This window comes from Aotus nancymaae, unplaced genomic scaffold (assembly GCF_030222135.1).
Source record: "Aotus nancymaae isolate 86718 unplaced genomic scaffold, 86718_ANA_hifiasm-v0.15.2.pri h1tg000036l, whole genome shotgun sequence".
In the NCBI taxonomy this organism is placed as follows: domain Eukaryota; kingdom Metazoa; phylum Chordata; class Mammalia; order Primates; family Aotidae; genus Aotus; species Aotus nancymaae.
In genome coordinates, this window is record NW_026988450.1 from 69,224,419 (window position 1) to 69,244,368 (window position 19,950).

At 40.0% G+C, this 19,950-nt stretch overlaps 1 protein-coding gene and 1 long non-coding RNA gene across 2 annotated transcripts in view; one reads left to right on the plus strand and one right to left on the minus strand.

Annotated features, from left to right (window-relative positions):
• The window catches only part of SNTB1 (syntrophin beta 1), a 284,726-nt gene that overhangs the window by 233,517 nt on the left and 31,259 nt on the right, over window positions 1-19,950 (minus strand). The window lies entirely within an intron of this gene.
• On the plus strand, window positions 1,947-17,545 carry LOC135277982 (uncharacterized). The gene is made up of 5 exons (XR_010345511.1): window positions 1,947-2,065; window positions 6,378-6,463; window positions 9,512-10,547; window positions 16,293-16,547; window positions 17,064-17,545. It is a non-coding gene; the product is annotated as an uncharacterized LOC135277982 (long non-coding RNA).

Below are 19,950 nucleotides of genomic sequence, written 5' to 3' on the forward strand. Positions count from 1 at the left end.
TATAAATGTTTAGGAAACTCTCACTGGTCACTATTTACTGAAATTAGGTTGATTGTATGCTTCGAATACTTTTCTGATACATGAGTCCACTCTTTCCTCAAACTAGTATACTTCTTGGTAACTGAAGAATAAAAAATCACAATGAACACAGTATGTGTGTTTGAAAGTGGCATTGCAATAAGGAAGTGGCCACAGCAGCCATAACTGTTGGAAAGATTGGAGCTGAAACTTCTCAGTTCTTAGAAAGTGCAATACATCAACATCCACTGGTCTTGACACTCCTAAAAAGACCCAGCCCTTGGCCCATCATTAAGAAGTTCCTGTTCTAACAAGTAGGATGAGCTCCAATGACTCTCTCTGGCCCAAGATGAATTTCAGAGCCTTTCATTCTGAACCACTCCAGTTAAATTCTTATTTGGTTGGCCCTCTAGTGTTCCCCACAAGCCTAGAGTCTCCTTGAGAGAAGGCCTGTGTCTTCACTCATCTTGAAATGTGAAGATCTTCTCCAGCCCTTGACAGGTGCCCATTCATTTGATTTTTCGACTCAAGCACAGTGTCAAGGGATTCAGACTTAACCAGGGCCTATGTCCAGAGTGTGCTAAAAAGCAGCCATTTCTGTAAAGGACCAGATGATAAATAACTTAGGTTTTGCTGATCATACGGTCTCTTGTCACAAATACTCAATCTGCCATAGACTACATAAACAAATGAGAATGGCCATGTTTCAACAGAATTTTATTTGTGAGCACAGTATGGAAGTTTGAATTTGACATAATTTTTACGTCACAAAAAATTATTTAAAATTTTTTCTAACTTTGGTAATGCAAAAAAAAAATGCCTATCTCACAAGCTATACAAAAACAAGTGGCAGACTTTGATTTCTGGTTTTGTAAATAAAGAACTTGGTATTTGTCACTCCTGTCCTCATAAGAAACAAGCCAACAAAACCTGAAAATCAACAATTCTTCTTAGGTCTATCAGGGAAGTGAGGTCACAGATCAAATCACCACTGCTAAAACTGAAGAGGGGGATAGATACAAAGAATTATGCTTAGTAGGGGCAGAAATCTCACTGGAGCCAACATTGAGTAGGCATATTTAAAGGATAACTGACTAATTACTGGAGACTGAGCCTGGCCTAATTTCAGAAATTAAAAACTCCTGGAGACCCAGCCTGAGAGGGGTGGTAGAGGCGCATTTTATGTGAGTTTTACCTGCTGAAGCTTAACCAGATTTGCACCTTAAAGGTCAAGGAAAAATCCCCTCATCCTTCCTGCAGGGGGAAGGGAAAAGTAACCTTTTTTTTTTTTTTTTTGCACAAAAATGCTGAAAATTCCAAAAAAACCAGAATGTAACCATTTTAAAATACATCCAGACTGTTCTGTTCTCCTTAACAAGACCTAACTTCAAGGGAAACTATTTTACCAGAGCCTACCTAGTAGGATTTTATCAGACAGAGCCCAACCGACCTGGGGGAGGGAAATACTCAACTCCAGACCCCTCTAGCCTTTCTGTCTCACCTATTAAGGGGTGAAAAAAAACCCTAAAGACCTTGTAAAGAATTTTATGTAGTAAAATTTCTTAATATTTAAAATTTTTTTCTGCATGAAAAGAATACCACAAAGTCAAAAGACAAATAGAAAATACATTTGCAACTAACAAGAGGCTAATTTCCTAAAACTATAAAGAACACACGAAAAGTTAAGCAGTCCAACACCAAAATGAGCAAATACTGTAACAAGGAAAGGAATTAAAAGGTCCTTAAACCTATAATGATAGAGAGTCACTAAAGACTGAGACCAAATCGTAAAATTATTGAGTGCTTCCCCTTTACCACCACCTCCATTTCAGCACCACATCAATAGGATTCCAGTATAACAGAGGATTATAGCTGAAAAGAACTGCAAGGCTCTGATTCTGTTTATAAAGGAGTCTCTAGGGAAACCCAAGACAACAGGGATCCACAAAAACAAGAACACCAGCTGAAATTTTAGCCTCTGACACCTACAGTTAGAGCAGACAATAAACACAGACTAACTTCTAGGCAAATAAACAAAAAAGAGATGGTAAACTGAAATTGACCCATAGGCCATAGTTAACCAACTCCTATGTTAGCAGCTCCAAGCATTCTACACCAATCTCTATAGTTGCAAATAGGAAGCTCTGGCTCAAATGGAAAAACTGATCTAGACTTTGCCCAGAAGGGGGAATAATGGGTGGTCTGTAGACATACATATCCAACCACAGTTCTTTCATTTTTTTTTATCATTTTAAATCATTCTACGGCACATAAAATTGAAAAAGAAAAAAACTTGGAACACAGTCTATTACCCAAATGTATCAAGTATTTTTAATTGGAGAGATCTCTTCACACCTTGACCATATACATATGGGGTGGTCATCAGGTAGATGCCAGCTGTAAGAAAACTGCTTTTTCAATCATCACTTCCCAGACATTTTCTTACACTATGGTACAAGCTCTACGATTATAACATTGAATAGATATAGGATATTGATGGAGCACCTAGAGACTTTTAATAGAAGTGTTTCTTTTTTATTAAAACAGTAACTTAGACTAAGATGCAGGATTCAAGGCATCCATCAAGGCCAGGTTCCAGCAGTCTGTGTATTTCAGCTCATGGACTGCTAGTTCTCAATAAAAATAAAGCCACTGGAAGAGGGCCAATACAATTCTTTACCAAAAATGTCTCTGATACATTTTCAAGAACAACCTGTTTTTCTTAACTTCTCAGTTTTCCACTTCTGGTGGGGCAATACCCACATTTAGAAGCACCACTGCAATGAATTCCAGAGGACTAAATTTGATTACTCATTATGCCCTGGCTTTCCTTTAAAGATTTATTATAGTGTATTTCAAGAGGCACATAAAAGAGCACTAATAGCACCAGCTGGCACAGGCCATGAGACACACCAGCATTTTTATAAATGTCCTCCCTGTCACTACAGTTCTATTCACTGACAAAGGCCCTGCTGTTTTCAACCAACTGCAGGTCCAGCAAATTGCACTTAAATAGGGTGGCGGTTCTGCAAAGCAGGCAAAATGTTTACCAGGATGAGACCAGCCAGGAAACCCATTTCCTTTATCCTCTAATCAGAATGAAAAGCAGGACTGGGGCCATGAAAGGCTGTGCATTAGGACCTGATCCCTGTGCTGTCATCTCTTACAACCTGATGAAAGAAGGGGATTGTTGGGTTTGGAGGGTAGGGGGAAAGCTTCTCCTTGATTTTGCAATCCAGCTGCTATTCATTCATAGGCTCGTTGCCAACATGTTACTTTGCCATATGTGCCACTCACACTCTAGATTACAAATGCATGGTGCTTTGGGGCCTTATCGATCTAATAGGTGAATTTTATTAATATCTTGCCTCCATACCTCTGTAAAACCTAAGGTATGGTCTTGGGGAACAGGTACCTTGTTTATGCCCCAGAATCCAGTATAGTGTTTAGTACACAGTATGCACTCAATGAATGCTTACTGTAAGAAAAAAATGCTAGGCAATGGAATTGTATCTAGATAGAGTAATAACAAAATTACTAATATTTATTGAACACTTAAACTTTAAAAAATGCATAGAACTTTCAGACTTTTAAGAGTGCCTGGCAAGAATCCTATGTAGGAGGTAATATTACTATCTCTGCTTTAAAGATGGGGAAACTGAGGCTCAGAGGTTCATAGCCAGGCACAGAATTGGATCTGAACTAGGCTTTCTGACTCCTAAGCTCAGTGTCTCACCACTATACTGAACTATCTCACAAACTTCTTCCTCTAGAGCAATTTATATTATTTTCATTAAGTTTCTTTTGCTATTTATTAATAGATATCATGAATCCTATATATCCCATTACTATATGTGCTTATTGTCCAAGAACTGCTTGGTGATGATGCCCATTGTAAAATGTAAATTTATTCTTGGAAAGAAGATAGAGGACTGCAGAAATAAGAAATACAGGCTTCCTGGAATGCTCTTAAAAATGGTTAGCTTACCAAACTCTGAAGAAAACTGAAATAAGGGGTTGATTCCAGTGTTGGACTAATTGTTAAAATGTTCTTTCTTCCAAGGGGAGCAGAACTTGGCTTCCTTGTAGCTTGTAGTTACTCTGGTCTTTGTGCTACCCTTTGGAAAAACAAAACCAACTAGGAAAAATTGACCTATTAAAATAATCTTAGTGTGAGATCTTAACGTTTCTATATATGATGTAAAATCTTAATGCCATTTAAAAGTCAATAAACTTGACTACATAACAGTTAAAAAAAATTCTGCATGAAAAATACCAGAAACAAAGTAAAAACCAAATGAGAAACATTTCCAACTAATGAGAAGCTGATTTCCTTAAACTATAAAGAAAACCTATAAGAACTAACCAACCCAAGAGAAAAATAGGCAAAGAATATAAATAGAATTTTTTTTAGCTCTTAAATTTATAATATGATACTCAACCTACCATTTTTTTTTTTTTTTGCCTATTATATAAGCAAATACCAAAATGTTTGTTTGTTTGTTCTTTAGTGATGGGGTCTTACTATGTTGTCCAGGCTGGTCTTGAACTCCTGGGCTCAAACTATTCTCCTGCCTTGGCCTTCCAAAGAAATGAGCAAAAATATATTCTCAGTACATTGTTAGTGGAGTAAAAACTACCATGATACTCGTGGAGAGTAATTTGGCAATGTTCTCAAAGTCATAAGGTCAAATGCCTTTTGACTCAGAATAAATTCTAATTCTTGGAGTACTTTTACACACACACAAAATGACATATTTCCAAGAATATTCATTGGACTCTACAAAATGTTCACTCAAATAAATTATGGTATATACAATTCATCAAGAGAATAAATAATGATAGATCCATGCAATGATATACTAACCAGCTGTTATAAACAATGAGGCAGCTTCCCAAGTATGACCTGGAAAGATATCCAAGAAATACTCTTAAGTGAAATATTCCATTTGCAGAGAAGTATGTCTGATACAGTCTTGTTTGCTTAAAAAATAAACTAGAATACATACCCATATATGCATTATATGCAATGACTTTATCCAGAAGTTCACACAAAATTTAAATAGTGGTTAGTCACAGTGGTTACTCCTAAAAAAGGGGCTGAATAACTGAGAGCCAAGGGTGAAGAAAAAATTAGTTTTCAGTTGTACTTCTTTTGCCCCTGTTGATTTTTTAATGTACGCTTATCAGTCAAATAAATTAATAAATACCCTTCAGTAATCTCTAGCCATTTTCAATTGCCCTAATCTCTAAATTCAATCTCTCAGAGAATATATATCAGATAAAACTCACAAAGGAAAGCTCCATCAGTTACTTCAAGACCCCACCCCAGGCCCTGCTTAGTTGAAGTAAACCCACTAGACCGCAAATTATTAAATACATAAGTGTAGAGTTTCATGAGTGATGCAAGAAGTTGCCATCCAAGAAAACCATCAATAATTTTGACAGATTCTTTATTACCTCCCTAATATCAATTCTCCCTTTCTTCACTAACATTAGAACCACTATTTTATATGGGGTGGCTAAGATTCTAGCTTAAAAAAACTCATGGGCAGGCGCAGTGGCTCAGGCCTATAATCTTAGCACTCTGGGAGGCTAAGGCAGGCGGATCACCTGAGGTCAGGAATTCAAGATCAGCCTGACCAACATGATGAAACCATGCCTCTACTAGAAATACAAAAAAATTAGCCGGGCATGGTGGCAGGTGTCCGTAGTCCCAGCTACTCGGGAGACTGAGGCACGAGAATCACTTGAACCGGGAGGCAAGCTTGCAGTGAGCCAAGATCGTGCCACTACACTCCAGCCTGGGGGACAGAGCGAGACTCCATCTCAAACAAACAAACAAAACTCACATTTCTCTGTCTTCTTTATAGGGAGCAATGGATGGGACAAGAGATAAGGAGAATTTGTGGGTAGGGATTCCAGGAGAGTTTCTGAAGAGAGCTAAATGAAGTGGAAGAACTGTCCTTGACGGTTGCCCTTCCTCTTCTTATAACCTGGACTGTGGCTGTCTGAGTCTATTTCGTGTGTCTGTAACAGTATATCACAGGCTGGATGACTTTTATGAAGGGATACTTATTTCTCATGGTTCTGGAGGCTGAGGAGTCCAACATCAAGGTGATGGCATGTGGTGAGGGCCTTCTTGCTGCATCATCCTGTGGTAGGAGGCAGACAGGCAAAAAAGCATGCATGCAAGAGAGGAAGAAATGGAATGCACAGCCTTGACCCCTTTCATAATTGGCATTAAAGCATTCGTGAGGGTGAAGCCTTCATGAGCTAAACACCTCCCACTAAGCCCCATCTCCCAACACTGCTACACTAGGTATTAAGTTTCCAAAACATATTTTTTTTTTTTTGAGGAGCACATTCAAGTCATCGCAGTAGCCGTGATAGCTAGAGTTTCAGAAGCCATTCAGTGACTGGAGCATGGAAAGAAAGTGCTAAGGTTGGCTGTATTGAAGGAAAGAAGGGGGTTGAGTCCCTCATAACTTCCGGAGTCATACCTGAATCACCTATGTCTGAGCTTTATGTAAGAAAACAAGTCCCTAATTTGTAAAGCTATTAGAGTTAGATTTTTGTCACTAAGCAAGGAAACAAAGTTTATGGTGCTCTTCTTTTTAAAATTATTCAATACTTAGCAGCCATTTGAATGTTTAATATAACAAGGCATTATACTGGCACTAAAAAACTGAAAATGACAAGAAGAGGGTTCTCACTCTCCGAATATTCATTGACCAAATGCTGCATAACCACTGAGAACAGGATACATCTCTCCCTCCTTCACTTTTACCTATATTCCCTCAGTCTAATCCTCACAATGTAGCTAGTCTCATTTTTGTAGATTATGAAAATAAGATTCAGAAAGGATAAATAATTGGCCAACCTACTAAGTAGCAGAGCCATGATTCAAATCCTGGTGTGATTGATTATAAAGCCCACACTTTTACCACGAATTTATCTTTGTATTTCCAACAGTTTTTGCCCTAAGTAGTTTATAGTAATTCTCTTTGGCACATGAAGTTTCCATTTCATTATATATATAATATAATAATAACGATAGTGATATCGATTATACATTTATAATCACCCGCTCTCCTGTGTATATTTTTTCACTAAATATTATTTTCCTCATATTGTTATCCACTCATTTTTTAAAAATTCAGTAAATCTTTTAACATATATCTGAACACCAATCATATACCAATTATACACTGGCAATACTAAATTGAGTAAGACATAGTGTATTTTCTAAGTAATTAGAGAAGATGTTAACCAACAAAATACTGTACAGTGCTATCATTGGCTAGAATACTTTTATTCACTGGGTAATGAATGCAAATCACTGCATACTGCTGCTAAATCTACTTTGGTATATTTTATGTTTCAATAGAAAAATTTAAAGCTATGTATTTGCCATGGAGCTTACACATTGGGGTTCATTGCTATTGTTCTTTTTTTTTTTGCTTTTTTTTTTTTTTTTTACTGTTTCTCTTCCACTATTTTCTTTTCCTAAATAGGCTATGTTTTATATTCTATACCCATTTAGAAGGCAGGCATCTTATTTCTAATTAGATGAGTGATTATCCCAGAGTTTTTCCACAAACACAAAAATATTTATGTAATCAAAACAAAGTGTTTAACTATGTTTTTCAGACGGCCAGAAATGTAGTGCTTATACGCTCTCCCCCTACTGTCCACCATTTTCCAGCCTTTATTAATTTATTTGGGTTCCCAAGCCTAGTCACTACTTTATGTGTATATGGTGAATTTCAGCTTTTTAAAATTCTCTCTTAAGAACCTTTTTGTTTTGTCCTTTGTATTCTAGTTTGTTTCCATAGTTACAGCAATTATTAGCATCAGCGCTTATGTTGACCCTTAGTATTTTTATTCATCTGATCTTAAAGTTCAAGCAAAGCTGAATGATGATTCTCTGGGGACCCCTGCATTGGATGGGAAGCTGAAATAAACTTCTAAACCCCCTCCCACTCCAATGTACTTTATAAATGTTCACAGTGTATACAAAGTGTTCATCCACACACCATGCACATACACACATATGTGTGTGTGTGTGTGTGTGTATATATACACACATAATTTTTTTTTTGAGACAGAGTCTCACTTCATCACCCAGGCTGGTGTGCAGTGGCACGATCTGGACTCACTGCAACCTCCACCTCCCAGGTTCAAGCAATCCTCCTGCCTCAGTTCCTGAGTAACTGGGATTACAGGTATGTGCTACCATGCCTGGCTAAGCATATATATTTCAGTAACACAAAGAGCTTATAAGTTAGTTGGCTTGCTTATACACTCTTTAGACCTTGAAAATGCTAACAACAAAAAGACAAAAAGGTAGTTGAAGCATCTAGTGGTACAGCTATTTAGAACACAGGCTCTACAGCCAGACTAACTTGGTTCAAATCTGGATTCTGCCACTCATTACCGTGAGACCTTGGGCAAATCACTTAGCCTCTTTGTTCTTCTGCCTTCTCATCTGTGGCATGGAGATAACAAGTCCTTAGAGGGTTGTTCTGAGCCTTAAATGCAATCAAACACATAAAGCCATTGCAAGGGTGCCACAATAAAAAGGTCCTTTCCATACTAGTCTTTTACTATGCTCGGTTGTTTCTTCAGCACAGTGGCATTTTTATTAATATACTAGTAACTGCCATGGATACCTTTCTGCACATTCCAGGACTAACTCTTTCTCATTCTTGATAATTCTAAATGATGATTCTGGTGGATGAAATGGGAGATGCCACTTCTTTACTCCCCACAAAAGTCCTGCAGGGATTACCCAGGGAAGATGGTCACAACCCAGCCAAGCAGCAATACCTTCCTGTGGCTCAGATTTTTAACATGCAGCTGCATTCAATTGGTTTGTTGATCTGTCCAAAGAGCCAATTTTTTTGAGGTTCTAAGTGCACTGCTGGAAATGCAGGCAATTGTTCCTGTCCTCGAAAATTGTCACAGAAAACAGCAGCTAACCCAGGAACATCTTACCTGGAAAAGAGACTTATCCCACCTGTAAATGATACATGATCTTATTGCAGTCTCCTGTGGAATGCATTTTCCTCATGCTGCTTAGGTCTCAGTGAATCAACACCAGCACTAGAACTTCAGCCATGTGCCAGTGCCCTACAGCCAGCAGTGACTGATGCATGGCAGCCCACATCCTCAGAGCTTCATCAAAGGGACATTCTAAAGGCAGCAGGCATTAACTACTATTGGGTACACAGTGGTACATCCTGTGTGCAAATAACACTAGCTACATTGGTGTCTCCTCTATGTTTCAATGATAGCATTTACATTTGATCCCATTATAGCGGGAGGAGGGGCAGACAGCAAACACATGAACAGGTACATAGAAACTATGCAAGATGGTGATATAATAAGGGATATGGAGAGAAATAAGTAGGGGGTAGGGGTGAGTCTGGGAGTAGTGTGTTGGGGAGGTAGTAAGGTTTGCCATACATATATTTGTTCGATTTTTGAGATGTTGAAAGAGAGAGAGAATGATGTCCTGTGAATGTGCTTCTACTTCTTATCAGCTTGTTACTCTGGAAACTTGGTGAATCTATTCCGAGCCTCAGTTTTCTTCTCTGCAAAAGATGGTCTGCAATCCTGGAGTTTTGGATGGTATGGGGAAGCAGAAAATGCCTGAAGCTTTCCTGCCCTCCTCACATTTTTAGAAGAGATAGAGACTTGCTCTACTTCTTAAGAAAGGGCAGGACTGAAAGGAAATTCAGGTCCATCTCAGTGGCTCCTCACCATGGGTGGAGAAGCTACTAATCAGACTGAAGCACATTACCAGTGGGTCCCTCAAAAGAACAGACTCCCAGCCTCTCTTTTGGCCTGTGGGCCTAGACCTGTTTGCAATACCTGGCAGGTCCAGCCAGGAATCTTCTCGCTCAGCTCCAGACAAGGCATCTGACTGTGTGAATCAGCCAGTCTAGACCTCGGGTCCTTCTATTTGAAATTCAGGGCAAAAGGGGTAGAAAGCCCCCATTTCAGCTGGAGAAAGTGTGGCTTTTGACAGTTTTAGCAGCAATAGAGTTGATTATTTTGATTGTCATTTGGCACTAGTTCCATATATATATATATATATATATATATTTTTTTTTTTTTCATGCAGATTTCTGGAGAAGAGGAACCCAGTCAGAAACTTTTCCAGAATTATTAAGTAACGAAGTAAGGATGACCACACCTGCTTTGACACTCCTCCCACTGACAAGTGAGTCAATTTCTCCTCTTCATTAATCTGGAGGAGCTCTGACACTGCTTTGTGGAGCACACAGCAGAAATGAGGTTGCTCAGTTTCTGGGGCCAGACTTTCAGATACTGGTAGCTTTCACTTCCTATCTCCTGGATGCTCACTCTGTGGGGTGCCAGCAGCCATGTAAGAAGTCCCATTATCTGAGATCACCATGCTGGAGGAAACCCAAGTGAACCACATGGAGAGGCTATACAGAGGGAGCTGCTCCAAGAATCCTCAACTGATCCAGCCATCTTAGCCTAGGTGTTGCAGTCACGTGAGTAGAGCCTTCCAATGCCTGACAATTTAACTGCAAACATACAGAGGTACTGCCAAAAGAGCTGCTCAGCTGTGCACATCAATCCCCAGAATGGTAAGAAAGAATAATTTTTTTTTAAATTATGAAGCTTTGGATGGTTTCCTACATAATAGATGATCAGCATATACACAATGCCAAAAGAATGCTCAGTATATGTCTAATACATAATATTATTATGTATTAGATAATACATAATATTCAAACTCACAAAATAAATTTGCTGTTGGACAGGGTCGAGAACAAAAACAGGCTTGAACTCTTAACTCAGCGTTCTACTACACGTACTTTTTCTCTTACTAACCAATGAGAGTTGGTTGTAAGCAGCCACTGTATTTTCTGGGAAACATTTCTATGCATCCTAGCCATCTTTTCCATCAGGAAAAAATGCATCTCTTCCTACCAGTTTATGTTGATAGCTACGTCAACATCTGACTCTACAGTAGTCATGACTGTGATGCCTTCCCCTATTTGTTGATCTACATTGCCATGTGGCTTTTCCTCCCTGGAAATACAGTTGCTGGTGGAGGAACTGATACAAAGAAACAAGAGAAATCACCACCATCCACTTTGCAGAAAGTGAGGTCACATTCCCTGCAGACGACATCCACCTCTCTCCTTAAGATATAAGCCAGGTCTAGCAAAAGGCTTCTTCCTTTTTTTTTTTTTTTTTTTGCTTATTTCAATTGCTTATCTGAAAACCACATCTTACAAAAATTTAGTCTCCAGTATTAAAAAGGTGAATATAAATACGGTGTGAAAGATGTATCTCTTAAAGTACAAATCTTTAGGCCAGGTGCAGTGGCTCACATCTGTAACCCCAGCACTTTGGGAGGCTGGGGTGGGCAGGTCATTTGAGGTCAGGAGTTCGAGACCAGGCTGGACAACATTGATGAAATTCTATCTCTACTAAAATACAAAAATTAGCTGGGTGTGGTGGCAGGTGCTGGCAACCCCAGCTACTCGGGAGGCTGAGGCAGGAGAATCACTTGAACCTGGGAAGCAGAGGTTGCAGTAAGCCAAGATTGCGCCACTGCACTCCAGCCTGGGTAACAAGAGCAAAACTCAATCTTAAAAGAAAAAAGAAAGTGCAGCCCTTTAATGATGGAACCATCTAATTTCAATGGTCTGTGCTTATCTTCTTATGCAGTCTGTTTCTGGTACCCCTGTTTACAGACATTTTAATTAGGCTAGGGAATGGGTAGAGGTATGAAATAGTGATTGCAGAATTGTAACAAGAAGAGTCACTTTGGATCATCTGTTTCCTGGATTGTCATTTTTTTACCCAGGAGGTTGGTCACTCAATGGTAAGGTAAAAGAAGTTATTACGTGGGAAGAGATCAAGGAGACTAGAGATGCAGCAACACTGGATTTGTGGGCAGAATAGAAAAATACCAGCAAGCAGCTCGGTATCCTCTGGAAGGGAAACTTCTCTGTCCCAGAGGGAGGTGAACAAGGTTTTGGGAAAAGAGAAAAGTCCAGGGACCCAGACAATAATTAGAATCTCTGGATCCAGAGAATGAGATAAAAGATCCAAATTTATAAAACTGAAGAAAATGCTAGGTGGTGTGTTCTCTTTTAGTTTCTATCATTTCTATCATCTGAAGAGTAGAAAAATAATTATTCTGAAGAAAAATGCCTCTGATAAATTTATGTTTCCATATGAAAATAAAGAGAAAGATAGATTTAGGGAAAATGTATAAAAATTTCTGTTCCAGCCGGGTGCGGTGGCTCACGCCTGTAATCCTAGCACTTTGGGAAGCAGAGGTGGGTGGATCACCTGAGGTCAGGAGTTCAAGACCAGCCTGGCCATCGTGAAGAAACCCCATCTTAAAAACAAAGAAAACAAACAAACAAACAAACAAATTCTGTTCCATTGTATCATAAGTGTTTAAATTTCTTTGCTAAGAAAACAAATGTATTAAGATTGTGTAAAACAAGTGGAGTAGGCTTACAGCTTTTTTCTAGTAGTCACTCCATTTGGATTGGAGAAGCCCTTAATTGGTTTCTGTCTTCTCCCATCATTTTCAGCTTGAAAGTATGGCTTGAAGACAATGGAAAAACACACTTAAAACAGATGAAAATCATGCCTCATTTTTGTTTAATTAAACCCAAACAGAGAGCTTTAATTTACATCAAGCTCTCTGAGCATCTTTATAATAGAATTTACCCTTACTGAAATCTAAAATATACTGCTCTTAAGAATTCTGTTGTGAAATATTTCAACACATGTTTTGTATCTGTTTTATTTTATTTTATTTTATTTTATTTTGAGACAGGGTTTCAGTCCTCTGGCCCAGGCTGGAGTGCAGTGGCACACTCTTGGCTCACTACAACCTCCACCACCCAGGCTCAAGTGATTCTCCTGCCTCAGCCTCCCAAGTAACTGGGTCTACAGGCATGAACCACCACGCCCGGCTAATTTCTGTATTTTTAGTGGAGACAGGGTTTCACCATGTTAGCCAGGCTGGTCTTGAACTCCTGAGCTCAAGTGATCCATCTGCCTTGGCCTCCCAAAGTGCTGGGATTACAGGTGTGAGCCACTGCACCCAACCTGTATCTGTTTTATATCTGTCCTGTCCGGAACCCTCTAGATTGTCTCTCACATGTGGTGTTAGGGTCACACAATTTTTTCTTTTTCTTTTTTTTTTTTTTGAGATGGAGTCTCACTATGTCGCCCAGGCTGGAGTGCAGTGGTGTAATCTCGGCTCACTGCAGGCTCTGCCTCCTTGGTTCAAGCCATTCTCCTGCCTCAGCCTCCTGAGTAGCTAGGATTATAGGTTCACACCACCACACCCAGCTAATTATTTGCATTTTTAGTAGAGACCGGGTTTCACCATGTTGGCCAGGCTAGTCTCAAACTCCTGACCTCAAGTGATCCACCCACCTTGGCCTCCAAAAGTGCTAGGATTACAGGTATGAGCCACCATGCTTGGCCAGGGACACACTTATAAAATGTGAGTATTTGTATGTACGTGTGTGTGTGTGTAAAATAAACAAGCAAAAGAGGAGAATAAATGTCTCCTGGCATCCAATACCACTGGAGTCAACTAAGCTGAAATGAGAAGAGTGAGGAACATCCCACATTGTATATGCCTGCCACAGATGGGAAAGAGGAGAGAACAGATTTTCTCCTCTGGGGTCCAGGGCAGGAATGGAAGTTCCTCTAGTCTAAAATAGGAATCACAACACTCATTCAAGCCTGGAGGGGCCCTTGAAGAGAACAGAAAGAGAAGAAAAAGAAAAGAAGGTGGGGAAAAAAGATGCTACCATGAGAGGCAACCCGACTCGGGTAACACTATTCATTAAAAGCCCCCACAACACATGTGCTACCGTTGGTGGCAGCAAGATCACTCACAGATCACAGAAAGGAGGTAGTCCAGTCCCCTATCATTTACATGCCAACTATGTAGCTCCAAAATTATAATTAAAAATAAATGAATAAAATAATTTAAGAACTAAAAAAAAAAAAGAGCCCATGAGGACATTCGTGTGAAATAATAATTAAAAAAAACCAGTAAAGCAACAGGAACTGAGATTTAAAAGAGAGTTCTGAATGAACTTGGGGTAATGTGGAGGAAATCTTAGAGAAGCCTATTTTGAAGTGGGTTTTGAAGAGAGATTGAGGCTGGGCACAATGGTTCATGCCTGTAATCCCAGCAGTTTGGAAAGCTGAGGTAGGAGGGTTGCTTCAGCCCAGAGTTTGGGACCAGCCTGGACAATATACTGAGACCCCATCTCTATTAAAAAATAATTACATAAATAATAAAAATAAAGAGAGATTGGCATGGATGTGAGCATGGGGCAGTACCCTAGAAGAATTCCGGATTGTGCTGCTGACCATAGTCCAGAAGTAAAACTTCAGATGAAACATGCCATGCCTTACCCATTTAAAGAGATAACTTCCAAATGCTTACACTGTGTTCCATGGTAGTAGCTGAGGATACAAATATGAGTAAGGCACCATCTGGTTCCTTTAGGAATCCTTAAGTTAATAGGGAAAAATGTATAAACAAATAATTATGATACAGTAGGGCAAGTATTGGGAAAAATGATTACCGCCAGAATGCACTGTGTGATTATTGTGTGCCAAATGCCAAATACAATAACTTTATATTTATCTTATTTAATATTCTGAAGCACCCTATGAAGTAGGTACTATTATTATAGGGATAAGGACATTGAAAGGAGAATAATTTGCTCAAGCAAATGTAATCGTTCAAGGTCACTCATATAAGAACGTGGCAGAGCTAGGCTTTAAAGCCACATCTTCTGGATTCAGGGCCATAGTCTTTTAACCACTATGCAATTTTCTATGTAAAATTTGCTATAGAAAGGAAACTAATATTTATAGGAAACCAAGTGCTTCTTTGTTTAATTCTCTCAGTAGCTTTATGGAGTTGGCACTGTGTCTATGTTATGGTTGAAGCAATGACATTCAGAGTGGAACTGGTTCTTAAGTTTTGTTTGTGGAACTCCAAAACCCATGTTCCTTCCAGTAAATCAAATCCAAGTGGGAGGATGAAGCCACCAACTACCTGAGAGGCCTTGGAAGACCTAAATGTGGAAAGCATTGAGCTGAATCTAGAAGAACGAACAAAATGGAATCAGTTGTGAAAGAAAGAGAAAGAATATTCCAGGTGGTGTGACTAACTGGCGCAAAGACACAGAGGCATTGACGAGCACACCGCATGAAGATGTGATCAGACATCCAGTGTGGCTGCAGCATGAGTTACAGCAGAGCTACCTCGTTAAGCTACAGCCAGGGCTGTGTGGCTATCTCATGCTTAAGACTGTGGATGTGTGACTCTGAGTCTGCGGAATGCACAGAGCTTTGTAAGGAGGATGGCACAATCAGATTTGCATTTTAGGCAGATCTCCCTGGCAGCTGTGTGGCATATGCAGTGGATGGAAGGCAGTAATTGGATTCATTTAGGTGGCAGAATTGACAGAATGTGGTGAATGAGAGAGGAGTGTAAGATGAATCCAAGGTTTCTAGCCTGGGAGCCTGGCAGCAGATTACAAAAAAAAAAAAAAAAAAAAAGAAAAAGAGCAGGTTTTTTTGTTTGTTTGTTTTGGTTTCTTTCTTTCTTTCTTTTTTTTTTTGAGATGGGTCTTGCTCTGTTGCCCAGGCTAGAGTGCAGTGGCGTGATCTTGGCTCACTGCAATGCTTGCCTCTGGGTTCAAGGCATTCTCCTGCCTCAACCTCCTGAGTAGCTGGAACTACAGGCACACACCACCACACCTGGCTAATTTTTGTATTTTCAGTAGAGACAGAGTTTCACCATATTGGCCAGCTTGGTCTCAAACTCCTGACCTCAAGTGATCCGCCCGCCTCAGCCTCCCAAAGTACTAGGATTACTTTGAGCCACCGTGCCCAGCCAGAAGAGCGGGTTTCTAGGGGAAAATGTTAAGTTCAGGCTTGTCATGTTAAGTTTGAAGTCTTTGGCATATTGAGCAGTACTATCCATGAGGCGGCTCAAAGAATTCTGAAACTCCAGGGAAAACAAAATTTTTGTCATAACATACTTGTCTAAAACTCAAAGACAAGGAATAAGAACAGGATGAAACAGGAAAATAGTCAATCTTGCCTAGTTTGTCTTCTTTGCGTTTTGAGGGGAGAAGGGAGTTGCTTGCTTTGTGTGGGTTTTTTTCCTCTCCCTCTTTCTCATACAGTTGGGGCTTACTGAAAAAAACTCATTGCAGGCTCTGAATCCCAGTGACACTCATTCTGCAACACACTAACCACATCCTGGTGATCCTAGCTTCAGAGAGGAGAACACAGGGACTTGAGTTCACTGTTGCGGTGAAGTCCTGCTCTGGCCCCAGGCAGGAGAAGTCAAGATCAAAGCTCACAATGCAAATATTGTTCTGATTAAAACCAAACTTTCTGCTTTTGATGTGGGCCAACCTCTATTGTTGGTAGGAACAATGGAGGAGTATAGCAAAAAGACAGTGGCGGTTAGTATAAAACCAGGATGCACTCAATTTAAAACAGAGAGAGAAAGAAAAGAAGAGAGTGATGAGGATGGGGGTAGACAAAGAAAGGAGAAGAAAAGAAAGAATGAAAGGAGGAAGGAAGAAAGGAAGGGAGAGAGGGAGGAAGGGAGGGAGGGAAGAAGGAAGGAAGGAAGGGAGGAAGGGAGGAAGGGAGGAAGGGAGGGAGGGAGGGAGGGAACAGAAAGAAGCTGAAATCAGCCTATGCCTAGGAAGTGGTGCAGAGGACCGTGTAACAAGGTAAAGCACAGTATAAGTGCCATGCTTTTGTCAAGGGGCCATTTCTATGGAGGAAACAGCAGAGCTCCTCAGATTACAAATCCTCCATTCTAGTCTCACTGTGCCACAAACTGTGCTTAGGTCTTAGAGATGTCCCCTGCACCTCTTTCAGGTCAGTTCCCTTGACTAACATGTAAGCACTGGAGGCTCTCTGTGGCTTCTTCCAGCTGTCTAACATTTATATTCCATGGCTGCTTCCAGATGTTCTCTTATCCTGGGGTACCACCTATACTGTTTCTTGGGGAGAAGGATGCCTGATCTCCTACAGAGTAATGAGACACAAGGAGGGTATCTGAGCCATTTCTACAAACTCCAAGAGATCACTTCTACAAACCAGCCGAGATCACTTCCACTTTTGAAACCTTTGGACATGTTATGATGTTATGAAATGCCAAAGCAGGATTACCAAAACTCTCACATATTTTTGAATGCTTACAGTTTGCAAAAGACCCTAATTTACATCCAAAATAAAAGTTCATTTGGGAACAATGTCAAGAGTCTTAATGTGAGGTCTTTTATGAATATGAGGCCTCCTGCTAAATGGCCCACCTGCTCCCCCCGCCATAAGCCTGTCATACCAGTGCCCCCAGGAGCTTGGCACATGGTTGTCACATGGTGAATAATGAAAAAGTACTTCTTAAATGAATAAATGCACACATGGATGAATAAACAATCTACATGTCCTTGAGCTATGCACACTTCATTAGGAAAATAGTAAGGTGGCAACATGGTTCTCTAAGAACTGTGCAGATTAGAGCTCCCCTCTATGGTTGGCCAGAATCCAAGAAATCACCTAACCAATAGATCTAAGGAACAGAAGTAGGAATTAACATTCCAGTCTTAGCAGTAAGCATCTAATACCAGTCTTCAAGTAGGATACCTTTGTACCACTCAGATTTAGAATGGGGAAGGACAGAACTTTCCAGGAGCCATTGACTGGGTCCTTTCAAAGAGTTCCTACAATGGTTTCATCTGCTGCTGTGTGCTTCATACATGTTTTTGCAAGGATTAGGAGGAAATAGTTGGTTAAACAAATCCTTACCCCATGGATAAATAGGCCCTCAAAAGACTGACAAACATGTTGAACTTGGAAAAATCCCAAGACCATGCATCACAATCTTGACACTACAAGCATCTGTTCCCCACCCAACTGAGCAGATGTTATTGCTCTCAAAGTTCCATTTCTCAGCCAATGCCTCCTGCTAGATTTACCCACTGAGGATTTCTAATTGATGGCTTTAGAGAGGAGAGCCACTTTGAAGTTACAATTTTTTAAAAATCAGCTGCTACATTTTGCGTTTGCACATCTCAAAAACGGTAGGCTCCTTTCTCCCAATTTGCCGTGGGTATGTCCCAGACAGTCTGTGCTTCAAATTCACCGCCCTTGGAAAGAGGAAAACATAACTTGACATCTATGTTCCTCACTGGATTCATGAAGAGGATTAATGAGTTAATAAGCATTAAGTACTTTGCAAGCCACAGGTGACTGGAAAACATTATTAGGACCACATTTTTCCTACCAAAGTGGTTCAAGCTTTGAACAGAAGGTTAAATCCCGGGAGAAATGTCTACTTCTAATACAGAAAACAAGATGCCTACTGTCAGGTAATAGGATGCCTGTTAAAATGCCCTGGTTTATCCAGTCACTAGTGACAGGGACAGATTTAGACAATATGAGGGCAAGAGTATCCCCCAAAGCACTATTGAAAGTAACTGAAGTAATAAGCAATTCCAATTAACAGTGGCATCTGCAGCAGCAGCAGAAACACTTTGGTTAGACTGATGTTTCTCTGAACTCACTCCCTTTCTCAGGTCTGAAAAACTTTGCTGTTTTGCAAACTACAGCTCTGTTAACAATGTCCGGTCATTTACTTCCGCCACATCCAGACTTTGTGTGAGCACAAACATGACCTAGTTGAACTGCAATAATTGTATTTATCTAATATAACCCAGGTGGGTTCCAAGACTCCTGTTAGCAAGGAAAACACCAAGTCACTAAGTTCATTTCGGGCTTAGATATGTCTCCTTCCTGTTCCCAGGAACATTTCTTCCTGACTCTATATTTACTCACAAAGTACAAATAATGTGAAATGGTTAGGCAGCTAAAAATTTATAGAAAGATCTCTCCAACCCCCACAAAATGATATTCTATTTACTTTGCAACCTAACTCTAAAACAACTTGAGTCACCAAAAACGGCGGAAATTTCGGATATATTTAAGAAGGCAATGACCTCTGAATCAGGAATCTTGACCTCTAATTTCTTCAGTGCTCTGGCATTTCTGCAAGCTTTTCATTTTTAGAACAAAAGGATTCATCTAGCAGGACTATGAGGAGTAGATTTTAGGATGAGAATGGAGGTAGGGAAAACACTTATAAAGCTATTGTAGGACTTCAGGAAAGACATAGCATGACTGAAAGAAATTAGTGGTGGTGGGTATTCAGACGTGGATTGATTTCCGAAGTGCACCAGCCTTTTTGCTAGCAGCTGAGTCTTCATTGCCATCAAGAGTATCCTGTCTCTGTGAACACCCAACACACATATAAATAACCTTGACATATATTAACTGCTACAACTGTAGCATGAATAAAATGTCTCAGAATCCCAAGTTGAGAAGCAATTGATTGCGACTGGAATCATCTAAAAAAACTTTAAAAAATGACATACTGAATAGGATTTCACCCAATTCAGAAGGAGGGAAATAGCTTTCTTGGCAGTATGATGCATGCATCTGTTTGGCAGGCTCAACGCCTAGTCAGTCATTTATTCATTTATCCACTCCATCATTCATTTGTTCATTTATTCATTTATTTATCAGGCCTCTGTAATATGTTAGGCTCCACTTGGCGCCCTGGATATATTGTATTGAGTAAAGACCAGTGGGCACAGATGAAAAAGTGCTGGATGTCAGGCTATGAAGTTTCAGTTGTATCCTGATAGAGGATCAATCAAGGATTTTTGAGCAGGCAAACGACATGATCACCACCTCTATGAAGTAAAGTAGCTCTGGCCAAAAACAAAATTTAAGGCTGGGCACTGTGGCTCACACCTGTAATCTCAGCACTTTAGGAGACCAATCCGGGTGGAC